Source organism: Phoxinus phoxinus, assembly GCF_949152265.1.
Source record: "Phoxinus phoxinus genome assembly, chromosome: 18".
In the NCBI taxonomy this organism is placed as follows: Eukaryota; Metazoa; Chordata; class Actinopteri; order Cypriniformes; family Leuciscidae; genus Phoxinus; species Phoxinus phoxinus.
The window spans coordinates 17,298,679-17,304,180 of NC_136893.1; positions in this window are offsets into that span (position 1 = coordinate 17,298,679).

A 5,502-nucleotide genomic window follows, 5' to 3' on the forward strand; every position below is an offset into this window, starting at 1 on the left:
ATTTTTTTCTTTTTCTTTTATTTACCTTTAAATTACCAGATTTTATAAATAAATAATGAATAAATAGTCATTTAAGCACATTCCTCACACTCTTGCCACTAGATGTCCTTGTAGCTCTATTTGGAGCAAATGAGCTGTTCCGCTGGGTCCTAAAGTCAGTTCTTTCAGTATGTATTCAGATATGTAGACATTATAAAATATATTTTTGTAAAGTTTTAGTATTAATAGTTTGAATTTCGAGCATTTATAGGTTTTTCTAAGTGTATTGAAGCATTCCTCACATTCCATTCATTCCTAAGGAGGTCAAATTGACCCGCGAGGGCAGGATTTGTTACTTTTTAAATTTCAACCACAAACTCCTCGAATCCATTTTTTTTTCCTAGTACAAAAGTACCAGGGTCTTGGACCCTCTGATGAACACACATATTTTTACATAAAAAAAAAAAAAAAGATACTTTCCAATTAGGCTCCATTTGTAAGTTACTACAGTTAACAATACAAAATTACGTCTAAAGCATTTATTAATCTTAATTTCAGGAATTACTAATACATTATAAAACTTTATCAAAATCAAAAGTGGTCTGTATTATTTAATGGACCTGCCATGAACTAACACCAAAAAGTTGCATTTTTATTAACTAACGTTAACAACAATGATGAAATACTGTAACAAAAGCTATAGCCCATTGATTAGTTGATCATATTAACTAATGTGAATTTTTTGCAAAGTCCAACTAAAGTTACCAACTAAACTCCCACTGACAGATGTACCAGAGCCCTGTACCACAAAACAACTTAAAGAAACTCATTACAGGATTGGTTTGATCATTGATAATTATGAAAAACATTAAGAATTTAAACACACAGCACAAGAGATCATAAAGAACAATATGATGGTTATAAATAAATTAAAGCGTGCTTTAATTTGGAGTGAGAGATACTGGGCGAGTGACATCACTGATCTCAGCTGATTGGTCCAATATATATTTGTGATCTGTGAAAGCATAACTTACCCTGCCTGGGGTAGATTCATGCAGTCATGTTATTACCTTTCCCTCTGCTTAAAATATATATACAATCCATCCACATAATTAAAAAACAGATAGTTATACAATGGGATATATGCACTGAAAAAACAAGCACTAGATTAGGTGACTAGTAAAAGCGGTATTATAAAATAATATTTAAACGGTATTTTAAATATAACCGCACATTTTAGACATGACAAACGAACTGTTAAACCATCTTTCCACTGCATATTTAATGCAAACACCAAAGCTTATAGTGACAGTCACTAAATATTTAGGTCTCTCTGTGAAGTCTTGAGGCCACAGCAGACAGATTTACAAATAACAACTTCAAATGTCAAAATAATGACAATGATGGAGACAAAATGTGTAGATGATTCACCTTGTAGCAATTTAAAAAACTTATGTGGCACAAGCAGCTAAAAAATGTGGGGGAATTAAAATTCAACGATTTGAATTAAGGGAGTAAAATTCCTCTCAGGTAAAATCCATAATGACTGTTTGGATGCAACAGCAGGGATTATTTATTTAACCACACCTGAAAGAAAAGCAGTAACATCTTAAAATAACAGTCTATCAGAAAGTGCTCTTGTGGTTTCTCTGATACATCAGTCCACTCTGTACCTTAAGTGAGTCTGTATTTGACACCGGTGATATTAAACTCAGCTGCTCTTTCTAAAGACTTTCTAAAGGCACAAAGTATATGGTAGGGTGACCAGACGTCCTTGTCTTGTCCCCAACTAGAGCTGACCACAGAAATAAAAAAGGCAAGCAAAGGGGCACTGCAACTACACTGATCACATAAAGAACTTAACCAAACGAAAGCACTATTATCACCAATTATCAAAAAAGACTCCATTATCGTGTTCAAGGTAGTCGCATAATTCCCGCACACACATCTTAATAGCATGTGGATGAAAGTGTGGAAAAAAAACTAACCAATTACACATACAAAGCCCATATTTCTGCTCAAAATGAGCCTAAACTGCTAAATAATAAGCCTAATTAGAGTTCAATTTTCAAAAGCACAAACATAAAATAATATTTGATAAGTTAAAAACGTTTTGAAATGGAAATGGGATGGAAATTAATGGAAATTATGTTAAATACATGTTAATTCATTTTGTTTTATTTTTGTAATGTTTTTAATGTGTAAAGTCATCATTTTGTTACAATATAATAGTGCTTTTATCTGTGTGCTATTTGCTAATTTACTTATATATTGCAAAAAAAAATTGGTGAACTGTAGGATAGAATACAGGCATCATACTATAATTATTAATTATAATAATAGTATAATAATAATTACTCTTTTTTTTTTTTTTTATAGATAAAAAAAAGGTGAGAATTCAATGCCATTTTGACCACTAAACTAATGTTTCCATTTCAGAAATCTTCATTAACAAAATAAAAAATGTGGCTCCCAACAAACTCAAATATCTGTTTCAAAATGCACACAGTCGTACCTAAAGAGAAACTGTCAATTGAGGCTGGAGACATCGATGATATCCATAATCCATATCACAACATGAATATAAAAAAAGCCTGACAGAGCCTTAAAAAAAAAAAAAAAAAAAAAAAAAAAGAGTAATATGATCAACAAGTTATTACTCGAAAACAAAACAAATGAGGGGCTGGATTAAAAATATAGATAGAAACCTTACCAGGTTCTTCAGTAGTTCGCAGCCAAGACCCCCAGCTCCATTACCAGGATTTTGCATGTCTGGAGTGTCTTTTTTTCTTTCTTTTTTTACATCTAAATATTTTTTTTAAAGAATTCTTACTAAATAAAGAATATAAAGTATTAAAAAATAAGCAGAATGTTTTTTTTCCCTCACCTCGTCACTAGGCTCAAAGTCTGGGTGTGTGAAAGGGCCAGATCTCTCCAGAAACTCTGCACACGACTCCAGCACACGACTCCATGACAAACAACGTAAAAACACTTTTGCTGGAATAAACTTTCTTCGCTTCGTTTATTAGTCAGATACAGGGTGAATTTTGACAGTCCCTATGCTGAGCAATCCTCAAACCTGCAGCCAGCTCTTATTTCATCACTAACTTCTCAGCCATTGCCATTATTCTTTTTCTTTTCTTCCCCCTAAAAAGAGGGAATAAGAGAGGGTTCAAACAAGCTTGCATACAATCACATATCCGTGTAATAATGTTGTAATAAGTCCATCTGTGCTCATTGTTTATTCAGCACTTACGGCTCTTTTCATCCGCCATACTTTCAGTCTATTTCTACCCAGCCTGCTTTGCAGCGGTGCATCTGTCAGAGTTAAAGTTGAAATGCTCACCTTTTCCATGATTATGACTATAACTATACTATCACAACTTGGAGGCCCATAAACCACTTTAAACGCCATTTAATTTGATAGATTTTTTTTTCCCTTATAAGAACAGTTAAGAACAGTAGTAGCTATATACAGATCGCCATTACATGTAGGCCTACTACTGGTCATCCGAAGAAGATAACGGGTAAAAGTAAGAATACAATGTTTACAGCACAAATTAATACTACCATATTATCCTGGTGTTTTTCCATATAGGTCCAAATCTATAGTCTCCAATTCCAAGTGAGGTCAGCTTCATGAACTGTCACCTTAAAATCATATTATAAAACTTATTTTTATTCTTTAGCTTTTGCATAGCTGCTTGTTGGCTAATACTAATGTTGGTTTTAAGAATGTTTTTGCTTGTAAAGGTGCTATATTTGCTTACTTGCTGTATGCAGGGCCGGCCCAAGCCTTTATGGGACCCTAAGCTGAATTTTAGTTGGGGGTACCTCGGTGCAGCCAATACGATTGACTATAGTCAATGATTGATTATTCGCACACAATAAATCTAACACACCCATTATGAATTGTATTAGTTGTGGTAGCTGTGTTGCTTACATCATATCAATGACTGCCTGCCATGTTTTTACCCTTCTATGGTTTTTAATTGTAACAACAGCAAACCCACAGGAGTGGTCGGGTGTTAATTTGCACTGTAATATTCAAAGTCTTACAGTACTGCATACTTAATGTGGTGTCCTGACAATTAGCTAAATAAACCAGCAGACAATGCATTTACTGAGAAAAAAAAAGAAAAAAAAAGTTAACCACTTTAATGGCTTTTGGTTAAAATTAGCAACGTGCAAAAATTCAGAAAAATCAGCTACAAATAAAATTATTTTAGATAAACGGTATCTTATTATATAAAAAATAAATGTAGATGTACAGAACGGACAACATTAAATTAAATAATGACATAAATGAACAGATCAGATGGACCTGTAACAAGATAACATAATACATGAATTAACATTAAAGGGATAGTTCACCCAAAATAAAAATTCTGTCATCATTTACTCACTCTCAAATTGTTTTAAACTTGAATGAGTTTCTTTCTTCCGTTGAACAAAAGTTATTTTGAAGAATGTGGGTAACCAAACAGTTATTACCCCATTGACTTCCATAGTAGGCCTATATTTTTCCTACTATGAAAGTCAATGGGAACCAGCAAATCCCACATCTTCAAAATATCTTCTTTTGTGTTGAGCACAAGAAATTAATGAATACAGGTTTGGAACAACATGCGAGTGAGTAAATAATTACAACATTTTCATTTGTGGGTGAAATAACAAGGGGCAGCATTTTTACAATTAGGCTGCTGTCACTTTAAGACCTGCACGCATCTATCATAAAGACATGCAACTAATTACTTTCACTTTAGACATAACCAACTGTGTTTATGTAAACCTTGTGTGTATTTAACAATATTAACGCAATGTCTCGTGAGTGTAACTCTACCACTGCGTTACGTGTGATGTGAATGTACACAATGAGTTGTATTACACAATGAGTTGTCCATATTGGGACGGGATGCACTGTAGCACAATACTACGATATTTCTTTAAAAGCAGATTGTGGAGACATTTTAATCGTCCACGAGCAAAAATTGTGATATCGCACACCCTTAAGTTACATGAACTTTGTTAAAATACATGCTACCTAGGCTATGTTAATTAACTAGCCAGCTAACGTTAGCTCGCATTGCCCATGATATAGCCTACTGTAGGCTAGGGCTTTATATGCTTTTTTGTACCCCTCTGAAAGCATATTCTTGCACTTAACCCATTACCAGCACTGTGCAAATAAACATGAAAACCTGGAAGAAAAAAAACCTACAGATAACTGTGTGTGTGTTTTAATAACCCTGGTTAATGAGAAGAAAGGCAGCCTTTGAAATAAAACCGCATTACACACCTGTAGCCTTCAATTGCAACACAAAATACTTCTCAGCCATCTCGGTTTGTTTAACCCCTTATAAATCAGAAAGAGTATAAATGTCTAAATTTACTCGGGTGATGTTGGAAACTTAAGTAGGCCTGTGTTTATTACACTGATTATAGCTTCGTTATCTCATGGTAATAACATTATCTGACTAAACTAGATTTGGAAATAGTTAAAATAAAATAATCTAATCAACT